Source organism: Entelurus aequoreus, linkage group LG25, assembly GCF_033978785.1.
Source record: "Entelurus aequoreus isolate RoL-2023_Sb linkage group LG25, RoL_Eaeq_v1.1, whole genome shotgun sequence".
NCBI classification, from domain to species: Eukaryota; Metazoa; Chordata; class Actinopteri; order Syngnathiformes; family Syngnathidae; genus Entelurus; species Entelurus aequoreus.
The window spans coordinates 20443959-20451180 of NC_084755.1; positions in this window are offsets into that span (position 1 = coordinate 20443959).

The window sequence follows — 7222 nt, forward strand, 5'->3', positions numbered from 1 at the left end:
TAAACACGCGTCAGTGCTGCCGCAACCCCCAGCAGGCGGCCCTTGACTGCAGCGCTGCTATAATCATGGTAGTCCATTAAAGGAACGGAGTCGTAAACATCCTTCTCACGCTCAGATAAGACCATAGAGAGGACGAATGTGCTAACGTTCCCCCGGCTATATGTGCCTCAGCATCAAAAAGCCTCGCTGCAGGGCTGTGTCCTATAGAAGACGTCAAGCTTTGGCATGCTACGGAAACCACATAACCTCATGAATCACTGGAGCTCTAATAGGGCTGCCATGTTTTTCTACGTCATCAAGAAATCTGCTATTTACATTGTCGAGATCTATATACATATATCTATAGTCACCTGTCTGAGGCATGTTTGAACGATGCATGCAGGTAAAAAAAAGGAGTGCCTGAAAAAAAAATTCCGAACTCACAAACCCCAAACCCAGTGAAGTTGGCACTTTGTGTAAATTGTGAATAAAAACAAAATACAATGATTTGCAAATTCTTTTCAACTTATATTCAATTGAATGCACTGCAAAGACAACATACTTAACGTTCAAACTGGAAAACGTTGTTATATTTTGCAAATATTAGCCCATTTGGAATTTGATGCCTGCAACATGTTTCAAAAAAGCTGGCACAAGTGGCAAAAAAGACTGAGAAAGTTGAGGAATGCTCATCAAACACTTATTTGGAACATCCCACAGGTGAACAGGCTAATTTGGAACAGGTGGGTGCCATGATTGGGTATAAAAGCAGCTTCCATGAAATGCTCAGTCATTCACAAACAAGGATGGGGCGAGGGTCACCACTTTGTGAACAAATGCGTGAGCAAATTGTCGAACAGTTTAACAACAACATTTCTAAACGATCTATTGTAAGGATGCAGCTAACGATTATTTTTCTATCGATTAATCTATAATTAATTTTTTCGATTAATCAGTTAATCTATAGATTATTTTTTCTATTAATCTATAGATTATTTTTCCTTTTACCGATAATTTTTTTTATTTAAAATGAAGATGAAAAAATAAATGTAGGCCCGTTTTTTCAAAAGGCATGGCTTTTACTTACAAAAAAAAAGAAGTATGGCCACTCAGTCAACATTGACAACAACATGACTAAATATTCTGTAACAATGTAAACATTTAAAACTTTTAACATTTAACAAAATTAAAAGCAGCTTATTTGCTTTTTAATGTGCAAATATAAAAGTAAACATCCAGTGCAAATCTTAATATTCTGCAATAGTATAAGCATTTCAAAAGTAAAAGTATTGCTTATTTTGCTTTAAAATGTGCAAAAATAAACATAAACATCCAATACAAAAAAGTGCAAAACGAAATATTCTGTAACAACAGTGTAAACATTTCAACAAAAGTGAAAGTATTGCTTATTTGCTAAAATATGCAAAAATAAAGATAAACATCCAATACAAAAAAGTGCCAATCTAAATATTCTGGAGCACTGTAAACATTAAGTATTGCTTTTAAAATGTGCAAAATAAACATCCAGTCCAACACAGTACACAATAACCAATTCTACTCATTCCAGTGAGTGACTAACAGTTGTAATGAAGAAAGGTTAGCATGTGTACATGCTCTGGTTCTTTTCTTGTTTACAATATTCCCAGCAGCTGAAAATAGGCGCTCAGAAGGGGTCGATGTGGCTGGAACTGAGAGCTAATTAGCCTTCACCTCAAGCCAGGACTGCGAGTGAGCTGAGCTGCAGTTTAAGTTTCTAGAAGGTCAACGGGCTCATAGTGATGTTACTAGTAGTTGACTGGGAGGTGTTTATTATCATTTGGGGAGAGTCCGCTGCCTAATGCTCACCTGCTAAACACCTATCTGCTCCACGCTGAAGCGCTGACTAAATGCGCTCTGAATACGCACTGCTGATTGGCTGATAACGCTTTGGGTGTACCAATCAGATGGTTGTGTGGGTGGGACAATGCTGCGTGCTGAGACAGAAGCAGAAGGAGCAAAGCAGCTTGTTAAGACTTTAGCTTTAGCTTAGAAACTCGTTCGGTACACCCCCGTACCGAACCGAAAGCCCTGTACCGAAACGGTTCAATACAAAAACACGTACCGTTACACCCCTAGCAGATACAAATGACACATTCATGTTTTTGTGTAATGATGCTCATATGTATGCTCACGCGGACGATTGACTAGTTGATGGTTTTCTTTTCAAATGTTCGTTCATAGCCGTTGTGCTGCTATGATAGGCCATTTCCGCTCGACAGTGTGCATACAACAACATTATTAGGCTGTGTATTGAAATACTCCCACACTTTTGACGACTTTTGGCGTGATTTTTTTCCCCCTCGCTCGCACCGTCTGCTTTGCGGTCCGCCATGACGGTAGTGTGACGTAAATATGCGACGCGTCAAACGCACAAAAACGGCGTCGACGTATTTACGTAACCGATGACGTCAATGACGTCGATGACGTCGACTACGTCGACGCGTCGTTTCAGCCTTAATCTATTGCAAGGAATTTAGGGATTTCACCATCAACGGGCAGTACTGCATCAAAAACCGACATCAGTGTGTAAAGGATATCACCACATGGGCTCAGGAACACTTCAGAAAAACACTGTCAGTAACTACAGATCGCCGCTACATCTGTAACTGCAAGTTAAAACTCTACTATGCAAAGCGAAAGCCAATTATCAACAACACCCAGAAACGCTGCCGGGTACGCTGGGCCCGAGCTCATCTAAGATGCACTGATGCAAAGTGGAAAAGTGTTCTGTGGTCTGACGAGTCCACAGTTCAAATTGTTTTTGGAAACTGTGGACGTCGTGTCCTCCGGACCAAAGAGGAAAAGAACCATCCCGAATGTTCTAGGCGCAAAGTTAAAAAGTCAGCATCTGTGATGGTATGGAGGTGTATTAGTGCCCAAAGCATGGGTAACTTACACATTGTGAAGGCACCGTTAATGCTGAAAAGGTACATACAGGTTTTGGAGCAACATATATTGCCATCCAAGCAACGTTATGATGGACGCCCCTGCTTATTTCAGTAAGACAATGCCAAGCCACGTGTTACAACAGCATGGCTTCGTAGTAACAGAGTGTGGGTACTAGACTGGCCTGCCTGTAGTCCAGACCTGCCTCTCATTGAAAAGGCATAAAAAAAATAAGTTTCCCAGTTCGAACATTAAATATCTTGTCTTTGCAGTCTATTCAATTGAATATAAGTTGAAAAGAATTTGCAAATCATTGTATTCTGTTTTTATTTACGAATTACACAACGTGCCAACTTCACTGGTTTTGGGTTTTGTACATCTCTCTGCTTGAATATCTGACATCACATCCCTGTACTTCGACAGCTGCAAGCATTTTCAAGAGGAAAATACTTTTACACGCACCGTATTTATATGTGACTTATGTCGTGCTGTAAACTGTAGGCTCTATGCTTTCTTGTCGTGACGTAGCCTAGCACAGCGCTTACAAAGCATGACTTACACTGTATTCACACTGTAAATGTTGTTAATGTTGCTTTTAGTCGCGCATTTTTGTGCACCATTCTGTAAGTTTGGACACTTCACTGGCACCCAAAAGTGACGTGACTTGCTGTGTTGTCCCTCTCCATGGTGATAACTTTGGTTCATTGGTATAAAAATAAAAAGATACGGATATATTGTTGTGTATGTTTGGCTTTTTAAAAATATATGAATAAATTCTGTCCTTAAGGAAGAAATTGTAAAAAAAAATTACCAGGTTTTCACAGCAATTTTTCACAGTAAAATATTGTAATCAAAATGTACTGTAATATTACAACAAATGACGATATTCTTTATATCACAGCAATTAAATGTTATTTCACAGTCAAAAAAAGAGTCTAATATTTCAACAAATGACTGTGAAAATTACAATATCCCAATATTTCACATTTTTTAAATGTTATTTCATAGTACAATACTGTAATCAAAATGTACTGTAATATTACAACAAATTACTGTAAAAATTACTATATCCCAATATTTCACATGATCTAAATGTTATTTCACAGTAAAATACTGTAATCAAAATGTACTGTAATATTACAACAAATTACTAAATTATTATATTTCACAGCAATTAAATGTTATCCATCCATCCATCCATTTTCTACCGCTTATATGTCACAGTAAAAAAAGAGTCTAAATGTGTGAAAATTACTGTGAAAATTTACTGTAACCCAATATTTCACAGGATCTAAATGTTATTTCACAGTAAAATACTGTAATGAAAATGTACCGTAATATTACAACAAATGACTATACTCTTATATTTCAATGCAATTCAATTATTTCACAGTCAAAAAAAGAGTTTAAAAAAAGAGTCTAATATCACAACAAATTACTGTGAAAATTACAATATCCCAATATTTCCCATGATCTAAATGTTATTTCACAGTAAAATATTGTAATCAAAATGTACTATAATATTACAACAAATGACTATATTCTTATATTTCACAGCAATTAAATGTTATTTCACAGTCAAAAAAACAATGAAAAATTGAGTTTAATATTACAACAAATTACATTACCCCTATATTTTACATTATCTAAATTTTATTTCATAGTAGAATACTGTAATCAAAATGTACTGTAATATTACAACAAATTACTATATTCTTAATATTTCACAGCAATTAAATGTTATTTCACAGTCAAAAAAACAATGAAAAATTTAGTTTAATATTACAACAAATTACATTACCCCTATATTTTACATTATCTAAATGTTATTTCACAGTAGAATACTTTAATCAAAATGTACTGTAATATTACAACAAATTACTATAAAAGTTATATCCTGATATTTCACAGCAATTAATGGTTATTTCACAGTGAAATACTTTAATCAACTGTAACATTACAACAAAGGAGTGTAAAATGTATGATATCCTTATATTTCACAGCAATTTAAATTTGTATTTCACTGTAAAATACGGTAATGAAACTTGTGTAACATTAGAACAGATTATTGTACAAACTAGTACAAAATATAACATAAATCACTACAAAATGATATAACATAAAATAAAGAATGGGGAATGTATTATTTAGAATCTGAAAAATAAAATGTTTTGTAAATTATTTTGTGTAATACATTATTTTGTTCATGTCTTAATAAAAAGTATACAATTGAAAATGATTAATGTAATAAGTCAAAATAAAAACATTCTTAATTTTTCGTAAACTTGCTTTTTTATTTCCTAAAATTATGAAATGTGACCATATTTATTCATGGCCTATATCAAACGTCTCCAAAATGCGGCCCGATGGCCATCAACTCATTTTTTTAATTTATTTTTTTATTTTACCACTTCTACAGACAAGATAAACACGTACTGGATCAAAACAAATTTCGTATTTTACTCCTTTTGGATTTTTTTTATTTTTATATATATATTTTAAACATTCTACAGACCAAAAAGAACATGTCTTGGATCAAAACAAAATGTTTTTAATTTTGTATTTGTATTTTGTTTTACATTTATTTAGCAAATTCTACAGATCAAAACAAACCTTATTTTTACTTTCACACATTTTGCATACAAAATAAACACATCCTGGATCAAAAAGAAAACATTCTACAAAACAAAACTTTATTTTTTGTATTTCACACATTTTGCATATAAAAGAAAATTATGGAGCCAGCCCAAACCGCCCCCCAAAAACGGGGTCTGCATGCTGTTAATATGCGGCCCTCGGAGGAGTAAGTTTTATAGGGAAAACTTACTGGCATAGGCCAGTGATTCTCAAACTTTTTTCACCAAGTACCATCTCAGAAAACTCTTGGCTCTCCAAGTACCACTATAATGACCGACATTAAAACACAGTAGCGTAGTAGGCCTAGGTATTGACTAAAAACAAGACCGATGTTTTATTTAACAAGCATAACTAATATTTTTTGCTACTGGAACATTACACCATACTTGCCAACCCTCCCGGTTTTACCGGGAGACTCCCGGTATTCAGCGCCTCTCCCGATAACCTCCCGGCAGAAATTTTCTCACAACAAACTCCCGGTATTCAGCCGGAGCTGGAGGCCACGCCCCCTCCAGCTCAATGCGGACCTGAGTGGGGACAGCCTGTTCTCACGTCCGCTTTCCCACAATATAAACAGCTTGCCTGCCCAATGACATCATAACATCTACGGCTTTTAGAAAGTAGAGTGCACAACTGAGAACACAACAACGAGACGAAGCAGAAGAACGAGGAAGTTACAGACATGGCGACGCCGTCGACGAGCAAGATGAAGAAATATGCTTGCAAGTTCCAAAACGAATGGAAACAAGAATTTCAGTTCATCCAGGACAGTTCGAAGGGGAAGGGGTATGCTGCCTGTACATTTTGTAGAACAGAATTCTCCATTGAACACGGTGGCCGAAATTATATACTCAGTCATGAACGGAGAAGTTAAACAGGACAATACTGCCATCTACTGGATAGCCTCCGGAACACTGAAATTCAAGTATTTATTTTATTTATATGTATAATAAAATATATAGTTATATATATATATATATATATATATATATATATATATATATATATATATATATATATATATATATATATAGCTAGAATTCACTGAAAGTCAAGTATTTCATACACATATATATATATATATATATATATATATATATATATATATATATATATATATATATATATATATATATATATATATGAAATACTTGAGTTGGTGAATTCTAGCTGTAAATATACTCCCCTATTAACCATGCCCCCAGCCCCACCCAGTATCAGAGGTCTCAAGGTTGGCAAGTATATACACACAGTTTAAAGGCCTACTGAAAGCCACTACTACCGACCACGCAGTCTGATAGTTTATATATCAATGATGAAATCTTAACATTGCAACACATGCCAATACGGCCGGGTTAACTTATAAAGTGACATTTTAAAATTCCCGGGAAATATCCGGCTGAAACATTGCGGTATGATGACGTATGCGCGTGACGAAGTCCGAGTAACGGAAGTTATGGTACCCCGTAGAATCCTATACAAAAAGCTCTGTTTTCATTTCATAATTCCACAGTATTCTGGACATCTTTTGCAATTTTTTTAATGAACAATGAAGGCTGCAAAGAAGACAGTTGTAGGTGGGATCAGTGTATTAGCAGCGGACTACAGCAACACAACCAGGAGGACTTTGTTGGAGCGCTAGCCGCGCTAGCCGCGCTAGCCGCCGACTTCACCTTGACTT